The sequence below is a fragment of the Cervus canadensis genome, chromosome 1 (assembly GCF_019320065.1).
Source record: "Cervus canadensis isolate Bull #8, Minnesota chromosome 1, ASM1932006v1, whole genome shotgun sequence".
NCBI lineage: Eukaryota > Metazoa > Chordata > Mammalia > Artiodactyla > Cervidae > Cervus > Cervus canadensis.
Genome location: NC_057386.1, coordinates 125,613,950 through 125,625,244, shown reverse-complemented (window position 1 = coordinate 125,625,244; position 11,295 = coordinate 125,613,950).

The following is an 11,295-nucleotide window of genomic DNA, read 5'->3' as shown; positions in this document are numbered from 1 at the left end:
GTTTTTGTGCGGCTATACATCACATTTCTCTTGGGTAGAATTACTGGAAGAGCAATGTTTTTTTAAACTTTGCTTTCACTGCAATCCTTATTAGTAAGAAAAACATCTTTACCTCCCTACCAAGCACACATGCACACAAAACAAAACCTTCACCAAGGAATAGTATTCATTACAAGTTATTCTACCCTGTATCATGTAAGGAAAATTTGATTTCATGACTTAGGTATGCCTCAGGCTATTTGAAAAATATTGCTCTGCAGCAATTAGCCCAAGGACGCTTATAGCCACCTGGTTTGCATTTGCAAATCACTAGAAACAATGGAGAGGTCTTTAATTTGGTTTTTTAAAGTATGGTACAGGATATATGGTGAAATATTATGTGGGAAGAAAAGGCATATTGGATCCATACATATTAACTTGGAAAGATCTCAAAAACATAAAAACAAGCAAAAAAAGAAAAGCACGTTGCAGAAAGATATTATGACAGTGTTTATCTGTGTTAATACGAAACACTAGCAAATCTCTTTCTTGGGTCTATAAATATGTGTACGGAGTTTAGAAATCAATCGGCTGGGAGGCTACAGGCTCCATTCATGCTGGAGTTTGTCTCTGGTGGTTGGAGACTAGAAGGGCACGAACATGCGATGCTTTACTCTTCTGTTAAGAATAAAAGCGGATTCAGAGCAAATAGAAGAAAAGGTTAACAGTGGTCGGTTCTGAGCAGTGGGCACACATGTGTTTCAGGACTGGGTGTCCGTTTTCCCTGGGGGGTGGTGAGAAGGATGGTATGCTCAAAACAAGCCTACCCAGTCCTTGCACGATAAGTGCCCAAGGGGCCGTGGAAGACGGAGAACAGCTGTTCTGATTTATGTTTACTGAAAACACAAGTTGTTGAAAAGCCCGAGAGCCAGCCAGTGCATTCAGCTGAGACGCTCTCCCGGACCTGAGTGCCCGCCATGGGCAGCTCCATCCATCCACTCAGTCACCCTGTCCTCCTCCGGGACCTGAAGTTCTAGCAGATTGCACAGACTGAGGACTTTCACATCCGGCGCCCAAACAGCCATTTCTGCTGACCTAGTTATTTCTGGCCCCAGGTAGGAGAACTATTATAATTTCAAATAATAATACAGAGACTTTTTTTACCTTTTCTTTTTTTGGCAGATGGCTCTGAAAGAGGCTGTTTAATGTTTACTTTTTAAAAAAATTGTGGTACAGTGCACATAAGATAAAAATTGGTCATGCTTGAAGATGCATAACTCAGACTGGGACTTGAACCCACATGCTGGGACTTGGGCTTCCCAGGTGGCACTAGTGGTAAAGAATCCGCCTGCCAGTGCAGGAGATGGCAGAGACATGGGTTCAATCCCTGGGTCTGGAAGATCCCCCGGAGGAGAAAATGGCAACCTGCTCCAGTATTCTTGCCTGGGAAATGCCATGGACAGAGGAGCATGGCAGACTACAGTCCACGGGGTCGCAAAGAGTCTTAACTACTGGACCGCCAAGGAATTCCCCATTTAACTTTTTAAAAGCCCATTTACTATCTTCTGTCTGATTGCCCAGCTGCAGATACCAGTACTGAGATGGATGATAATGATGATGACTATTCTTGTATAAAGCATTTTCAACATACCCAGCTCTCTCTAAGCACTTTATATAATATGAACTCTTTTAATTCTCACAAGCCTATGAGGCAGCTACTACTATTAACCCTGTTTTTCAAAAAAGAAAAAAAAAAAAGAGAGACATGAGATTAAATAACCTGCAGAGGGACTTCCCTGGTGGTCCACTGGTTAAGAATCCACCTTCCTATGCAGGAGACCTGGGTTCAATCCCTGGTTGGGAACTAAGATTCCCCCATGCCTTGGAGCAGTAAGCCCTCACACTGAAATTTCTGAGCCACAACATGAGAAGCCCACTCCCTGCAACAAAGCAAGTAAAAATAACCTGCAGCAAGTCCCAAAGCTGGGATTTGAACCCTGGCAGCCTGAACCCCCAGCTGGAGCACTTAACCATTGCACCAGGCTGACCATGAGATTATACATACAACCAATTTCCCACCCCACCCTTGTCTTTTTTCTTCCCTTTGCAATTAGTCACTAGGGGTTACACGTGCCAGCCCATGGAGTTGGGACTTGCTGAAGAGATGTCTGTGCTGAGTCACCAACGGGGAGGGATTTAGAAACAGATCATCAGCGTGACTTCCTTCCACTGGTTTCTGTTTCTCCTTGGATGGGGGAGGGGGCAGGAGGAGGTAGTCCACTAAAGAGATGAGTCATCCTGGGTGGTCCCAACAGACTTGAGATGACTAGGACATGCCTCACCTTGTTGCAGGTCCTCACCTTAGATAACCTGAGATCGGTCATTCAGCAATGATTGATTATTATTATTTATATAATAAATAATTATAAAACATTTTCTAGAAGTATTATTTCTTTATTTGGCTGCACTTCCAGGCTAGTAAGATGGTCTTAGTTCCCTGGAGGAGGGCATGGCAACCCACTTAAGGATCCTTGCCTGGAGAATCCCATGGACATAGGAGTCTGGGGGGCTACAGTCCATGGGGTCTCAAAGAGTTGGACACAACTGAAGCAAATTAGCACGCAGACATGCAGGTCTTAGTTGCTGCACGCGGGATCTTTAGTTGTGGCACGTGAGATCTAGTTCCTAACCAGGGTTGGAACCCAGGCCCCCTGCATTGGGAGTACAAAGTCTTAGCCACTGGACCACCAGGAAAGTCCTGAAAACATGATTTTTAAATCTTTACATTCTGACTGTGATTACACACAGATCAGAGAATAGAGCCGTGAGGTCTGCCACCTCAATAGGGTGCTAAATGCCCATGGATCAGTATTCATTACGTAGCAGAGGATTACTCTTTACATTTCCCTGATCTGCATTCTCTGTCTTGTCCATCTTTGTTGTTCACTCAGTCATGTCCAACTCTCTGCGATCCCATGGACTGCAGTACACCAGACTTCCCTTTCCTTAATTATCTCCCAGAGCTTGCTCAAACTCATGTCCATTGAGTCGGTGATGCCATCCAACCATCTCGTTCTCTGTTGTCCCCTTTTCCTCCTGCCCTCAATCTTTCCCAGCATCAGGGTTTTTTCTGATGAGTCAGCTCTTCACATCAGGTGGCCAAAGTGTTGGAGCTTGTCCATCTTACAAGCCTCTTCATCATATGCCTTGTTGAGCAATGACTTATTATCATTCACTGAGTGCTGGGTACTGTGTGAGGCTATGGGTCACCAGGGAAAATAAGAGGTACAGAATCACCTATGTCCTAAGTGAGCATGAACCCAACATCGTGAAAAGACAAGAGAGTGGTTGGGAGAGGGGTGTTTTTTGAGCTGAGATGATCTGAGGAGGTCACATCTGAGCTGAGGGCTGAATGAGGAGGAAGGGCCAGGGCTGAATGAGGAGGAAGGGCCAGCCCTGGATGTCAAGGGCAAAGAATGAGTCTGGAGGTTCCTCAAAAAGTTGACCGTGAAGTTACCATGTGACCCAGCAATCCCACGCCTAGGTACAGACCCTAAAGAAATGAAAACGGGTGTCCATGCAGAAACTTGGCCATGAATGTTTATAACAGGTCTATTTACAATTGCCAGAAAGGGGGAACAACCCATGTCCATCCACTAACAAATGAATAAACAAACTGTGGTATATGCAGACAGGGGGCTATATTATTCGGCATAAAATGAAATGAAGGGACTTCCCTAGTGGTCCAGTGGCTAAGACTCCATGCTCCCCATGCAAGGGGCCCAAGTTCCATCCCTGGTCAGGGAATTAGATCCCACATGCCACAACTAAGATGTGGTGCAGCCAAATAAAAAAATTTTTTTAAAGGAATGAAGTTCTGATACAGGCCATAATGTGGATGAACCTCGAAAACATTTTGCTAATGAAAGAAGCTAGTCACAAAAGTGTGAAAGTATGATTACTTTTATATGACTTACTCAGAATAAGCAAGTCTCTAGACAGAAAGCAGGTTAAAGGTTAGTGAGCAGGGCAGTGAGGCTTCATTGGGTAAGAAGTGGTTTTTATGGGGTGACGAGAGAGTTTTGTAACTCCCAAGACCTGGTGATAATCACATTGTGAATATAACTAAGACTAAGGGATTTGCATGCTTTAAAATGGTTAATTGCAAGTTATGTGAATTTCACCTCTTTAAAAGATAAAGATAGTGGAAAAAATTGACCAGAGGCAAAGGGGTAGCAGGTCTCAAGACTACGAAGCAGGCAGAAGAAACTTGGATGTTGGTGGAGCAGGAAGTGGGCAGTGGGGTGGAGCGTGGAGAAGGTCCAGCAGGAAGAAGGAAAAGGATGAGATGGGAGGTGTGTGACCGACTCTGCAAAGGTGGAGAGCACAGGAGGGTTTTGATCAGGGTGTGACATGACTGATCCTCTGGCTCTGTGTGGACAGGGCCAGGGGAGGCGCCCCCCACCCCCCACCACTCCCCAAGACAGCCAGGCCAGGGCTCACCCTGCTCAGTAGCCCCAAACAGGGGGTGTAGCAACTGTTTCATCATTGGACCTTCCTGCTGGCCTGTTCAGGATGTCCTGTTGGTCTTCATAACTGAAGGAGCTGTGGGGCTTTGAGGAACACTTTGAGGGGTTTTCTGCTCCGCTGGTCAGCAAGGGCCCAGGGACATATGAAGCCCTTCACCTTTCCTGGCCCTGGATTGGATCGATGAATTACATGACCAAAGGCAATCAGAGACTCCAGGACCTCAGAAACTGACTCAGGACAGTTACATGGGCCCTGAGGCCTGGGCACCTGCCATGTGTGAGTTATCTGATCTCTGGCCCTCAATTATCTGGCTTTTCTGGACATTAGCCTCAGAAAAGGGAAGGCTGTTTCCAAATGGGAGCCTGGCTGGAAGTCTGGACTGATGTGGACTGGCTCTGGTGAAGGTTAGGCTTTTCTAGAATTGGAAGATGTCTGCTTTGGGTACAACCTTTGTGCCCTTGCCCCCTCCAGGCAGTCTCCCCAGATTTTTCACTACCCTACCTGGTCTCCTCATCCTCATGCATTTTTTTTTTTTAATGATCTTTATTTTCATGAGGTGATTTTTTTCAAGTTTTTCCTGCATCTTCATTGCTGGGTAAGGGCTTTCTCTAGTTACAGCATGCAGGGGCTACTCTTCGTTGTGATGCATGGGTTCTAGGGAGCGAGGGCTTCAGTAGTTGCAGCACACGGGTTTAGTTGCTCCAAGGCATGTGGAATCTTCCCAACCAGGGATCGAACCGGTGTCCCCCACATTGGCAGGTGGATTCTTATCTACTGGGCCACCAGAGAAGTCCCCATCCTCATATGTTTGATTTGTCAACACTTTCCTAGTGAGATACTCACTCTTCAAACATACTAAGCGTTTCTCAAAGGTAGGACCTGTGCCTCTTCACACCTGGGTCCCCACATAGTAGGTGGTTGCTACTTTCTCATAGTAGGTGCTTTAAGGCTAACTGCCAGAGGAATTCATCCACCTCCCTGTCTACCTGATATTTCTTTCTGAAGTCCCAAAGCTACCTCAGACTCATCACAGCAGAAATGCAGCCTCTGGAGATTTTTCTCCCAAACCTTTCCCCCCCTCCCCCGCAACATAAACTCCATCTTCATTAACAATGCCATCTGCCAGTCCCTGGAGTCCAGAGACCTGGCCTTCATACCTGACTCCTCCCTTTCTTTATCCTTGCAGTTCATCTCTGGATAGGCTTTCAGTTCATCCCGTCCAGTGGGACTGGTTCTGTTTCTCCATCCCCTTTGTGCCTTGGAAACCCCAAGCCACATCTCACTGCATGGCTGGGATAATAATCTTTGTCTTTGAGCTCCCATCTCACCCCACCCTTATGACCCATTCTCCACACAGCAGCCAGCAAGATCTTCCTTTTTTGTTTTTACAACTAGACTTTATTTTTCAGTTTTAGATTTACAAAATAATTGGGATGATAGTACAGAAATTGGGCTAGTAATACATATACCCAGCTTCCTTGATTATTAACATTTAACATGAGGATGGTATGTGACAATGAATGAACTGATATTGATACATCATTGACTAAACTCCATGCTTTATTTATATTTCCTTGCTTCCCCCCCCCCCCCAATGTCCTCTTCCTGCTCTCGGACACCCTCCAGGAGACCATGTTACATTTAACTGTCATGTCTCTTTAGGCTCCTCTTGGCTGCGACAGTTTCACACTTTTCTTGTTTTTCATGATCTTCACAGTTTTGAGGAGGGCAGGGCAGGTGTTTGTGGAGTGTCCTTTGGGATTTGTCTGATGTTTTTCTCACGATCAGACTGTGAGTGGGGGCGCATTGGAAGGGAGAGCATGTGCCACAGAGACTAAATGCCATTGTCGTCACCTCAAGTCAAAGGTAATATTATCGACGTGCCATCATCTCGATATTGACTTTGGTCACCTGCCTTGGCATTCATGTTCCTCAGGAATCTCCATTTTGAAGTTACTCTTTACCCTTTTCCATGCTGTTCTCTCTGGCAGGAAGTCTCTATGTGCAGCCTACACATAAGGAGTCATGGGGTTATTAAAACTCTAAATCAGGGAATTCCCTAGTGGTCCAGTGGTTAGGACTCTGAGCTTCCACTCTTGGGGGCACAGGTTCAGTCCCTGGTGGGGGAACTATGATCCCACATGCCATGAGGTGCAGCAAAAACAAACAAACAAACAAACCTCTAAATCAGATCCTGTCACTCCTCTGGTTCAAACTCTGCAGTGACCTCTCCTGCCCTTGGTATAAAGCTGGCCTTTCTGATCTGGGGTCTCCTAGCCATGCTCCCCTCCCAAAACCTCATCTCTGCCATTCCCTCCCCCAGCTTACCACACCAGGCACAATGGCCTCTGTCTTTCCCTAAAGCATCCCAACTTTGTATCCACCTCTGAGCCCATGCAAAGATCTTCCCTCTGCCTGCACCCCTCCCCCTTACTCCGCCTCTCCTGGCCACCCCCTTCTCATTCAGGACTCTCTCAGCTCAAATTCACCCAAATCCTGGGGGAGACTCCAAACACCTGGGTTGGGCTCACCAGGTCTTCCAACCATTACATTTTTGACTTCTTGCTGGCAGCCTGAAACCAACCACAGTGAGAGTATTTACACCACAGAGAGCAGCAGGTGCTACGGTTTAGGGCTTTTCCCCTCCCTGATAGCTGATTACTCAACATTGACCTGGACAGCATGGGGGAACATGACCGACCCTAACCCCAGGGGATGGATGGCAGAGTGGTCTGTCTTGATGATGAAAAAGTCAGAAAAACGAACAGAGAGAAAATAATTCCCAAGAAGTCGTTGCTGCAGACCTGCCTGCCCACAGGAGCTTGATCTAAGATGGTTCCATCTGGTGGTGCCTTAAAAGCCCGGCAGAAGCAGCCACAGGTCTTCTTCAGAAGACGGCTCATTCAGTCTAGGCCACAGAGAATCCCCACAAATAATTGTCCAAGGGCAACGAACATCACGTGGTTGAAGAAAACCTAGCTCACAAGGGAACAGAGCACCATGAGCAAGAGCCAGCAGAAACAGACTCACAGAAACCTGGGGGACTGGGTTATCCAGATTCTAAGACACTCATGCGTATTGACCCTGGTTAAAATTCCCTGGTGGCTCAGATGGTAAAGAATCTGCCTGCAAGGTGGGAGACCCGGGTTCGATCCCTAGGTCAGGAAGATCCCCTGGAGAAGGAACTGGCAGCCCACTCAAGTATTCTTGCCTGGAGACTCGCATGGACCAAGGAGCCTGAAGGTTAGAGTCCACAGGGTCACAAACAGTCAGACACAACTGAGTGACTAGCACACACACACAAAGAAATCATCAGCAAGCTTGAAAATGTTTACAAGGAACAACAGAAAGCGATGAAAAGCGGCATAGATTTGTTAAAGAACAAAACAGAACTGGTAGAAATTTAAAAAATAATAAATGCAATCATATTTGACAGAAGACTGGACACAGCAGAAGGATTAGTGAGATATTAGAAGAAATTCATAACTACAACACAGAGAGAAAAACATAGAAAATACCAGAAAGAGAAAAATGAGAATGGGACGATTTATTAGTTATACCTTTGGAGTTTCAGACAGAGAAGCAAGAGAGAATGGGGTGGGAAACCACTGCAAGACAGAATGGCTCAGGACACTTCCCTGGCGGTCCTGTGGTTAACGGGGCTTCTCAGGTGCTGCTAGTGGTAAAGAATCCTCCTGCCAGTGCAGGAGACTGAAGAGTGTGAGTTCAATCCTGGAGTCAGGAAGAAACCCTTGCAGAGGGCATGGCAACCCACTCCAGTATTCTTGCCTGGAGAATCCCATGGACAGAGGAGCCTGGAGCGCAATAGTCCATGGGGTTGCAAAGCGCTGGACATGACTGAAGCGACTTAGCACATACCCGTGGTTAAGACTCCACTTTGCCAATAGAGGCGTCTGGGGGTTCGATCCCTGGTTGGGGAATAGGATCCCTCATGCCTCACAGTGTGGCCAAAAAAAAAGAGAACGGCTGGGAATTATCCAGGACTGATAAAGAGATGTCAACAGACTTGAAGAGGCCAAATATTTGTTGAATGAGTGAACAAGTGAATGAAAGATTCCGTGATAAGTGTGCCCTGCCCTCTCCCTCCCCTCAAACGTGAGCTGCATGCAGGAGTGGGGAGGAAGCCCCCCTACTCCTCTCCCAGGCCCCCCACGTTCCTCTCCCAGGCTTGTACACAGCAGGAGCTGGGCCACGTCATTGAAAGCCCGTCAGCCTGCTGCCAGCTCCTGGTGCCAGATGTCCTTCACCCACTGTTCAGCCTTTGTCATCTCGCCTCGCCTCCCTCGTTATCTGCGTGGTTTAAAATAGACAGGCCGGAGGAGGAATGTTACCCAGCTACTGAGCTGTGACTGGCCCGCCTGCAACCCCCCGAGAGTCTCCAGAGCTTTCCCCTCAGGGAAGAGACATAGCTCCACCTGCTCAGCCGTCTTTCTCTCCTGGAACAAAGACAAATATTTCCAGCCCAGAAAAACCATCCCAGGGCTCTTCCAGCTGAGAGGAGAGGAGGAAGGAGGGTTAGAAAGGGTTTGTGTAGCTTTTTATTCCCTCTGTCAAGCCTCTGCCAGGCGTCGGGGGAACCTCAGGCCACCCAGACCAGGCTGCCAGGGGCTGACTTGTCAAGAGGCGAGATCTGCCCATGCAGGCTTTTCTATACATATGCCTTGTTTTTTTAATTTATTTTTATTTATTAACTTATTTATTTGGCTGTGAGGGGTCTTTAGTTGTGGCATGTAGGATCTTAGTTCCCTGACCAGCGATCGAACCCGGGCCCCCTGCATTAGGAGCACAGAGTCTTAGTCCCTGGATCACCAGGGAAGTCCCTGTGATGCCTTATTTTTACAGTCAAGGAGCTGAGACAGGAATTGGCCCCATTTTCCAGATGGGAAAAGAGAGGTCTAAGAAATAAAATCATTTGCTCCTCCTGGAGATTTGTACCGGGTAACCCAGGTGCTCCAGTTACCCAGCCAAGGCTTCAGTAGTTGTGGCTCACGGACTCAGTTGCTGAGAGGCATGTGTGATCCTCCCGGACCAGTGTCCCTTGTTTTTTTTTTTTTTTCCTCCTAGTTTACAATTCATTGGCAGGGACAGATCAAACCCAGGTGGAAAAGGTTGCAGATGGCTTGCAGAAGAAAATGTAAACAGATGCAGGTCGATTGAGCGCAAACAGAAGGCCTGGATTGCCAGATGAAGTGCCGATAGTGCTGTGATGTGCAGGAAGCTTGAAAAAACTATGCAAAGTGAGACAAAGTCAGACAGAAAAGCATCAATACTATGTGATGCTTCTTATATGAAATATCTGAAAGAGGCAAACTCATAGAAAGGAGAGAGGTCCCCAGGGGTGGGGGCGATGGGGAATCAGAGAGTTGTTTAAAGGGGGACAGAGTTTCAGTTTATGCTGATGAAAATTGTCTGGAGTTGATGATGGTGAAGGTTGTACAACAGTGTGAATGTGCTTAATGCCATGGAACTGCAGATTTAAAAGTGGTTAAAATGGTAAATTTTGTGTATATTTTACTACGAAACGTAAATAGTTTTAAATGGTGGCAGCTGAACTAGTTTTGTATCTGTTGATAAAGATGAATCTTAAAACAGAAATATGTTGAATAATATGCCACTTGGGCTTTTAATTTAAAAAATTCACCATCAACAGTATACTAAATAAATCTGCTCTGTGAATATATGTACATACATTAAAGATAAAAATGGTCTCGAAAAATAGACCCCAAGTTGAGTTAATAGTGGTCTCTCTTGGGAGACAGGATGGGGTACAAAGTTAGGCGGTCAAAGGAGCACTTAGGTTCTGATTTATTTGTGTTTAAAGGGGGACGGTGAGGCTGGCTGAATAATATTGCTGTTTAGTTGATAAATTGTGTCTGACTCTTTGTGACCCCATGAACCGTAGCCTGCCAGGCTCCTTCATCCATGGGATTTCCCAGGCAAGAATACTGGAGTGTGTTGCCATTTCGTTCTCCAGGGAAACTTCCCAACCCAGGGATTGAACCCGCATCTCCTGCATTGGCAGGCGGATTCTTTAACGCTGAGTCACCAAGGAAGCCCCAAAGGAGCTCTTAGGTTCTGACTTATTTCTGTTTAAAGAAGGATGGTATGGCTGGCTGAATAATACTCCCCCAAGTAAACCCACATCCTAGTACTCAATATCTGTTACATTGCCTAATGAGGCCAGAAGGGCTTGGCAGGTGTGTTCAGTTAAAGCCCTTAAGGTGAGGTGTCTCCTGGTCATCCCGGTGAGGTCGATGTGACCACAGGGTCCTTATGAAAGGGAAGCAGGACGGTCAGAGTGAGGGAGGAGGCATGACAGGAAAGCAGAGCTCTGTGCCATGCACTCTGAAAATGGAAGGTGGCCCCCAGCCAAGGAATGCGGGCAGCCACTAGAAGCTGCAAGGAAGGGGACCCACCCCCCACCCCAGCCTGCAGAAGGGACCAGTTCCGCCAGCACCTTCCTCTTGGGACTTCCTGACTGCAGCCTCCCGATATCCAGAACAGTAGGAGAGTGAATTTGTGTTTAAGTTGGTGGTGGTTCGTTAAAGCAGCCAAAGGAAACAAATACAGAGGGATTCACTTATGACTTGTGCAGTTCAAAACTGTACAGGGGGAGAGGCTTGGAAGGAGAAGGCAGATTTGGGGTGCACCAGCTAAGGCAGCCCCCCCCGCAGGAAGAAGAGAGGGAACTAGGTGGGCTTCTGGAAACCCTGAGGCTGGGAACATGAGGTCAGGTGGTGGGGGGTGACTCAAGTGTGGGAAGAT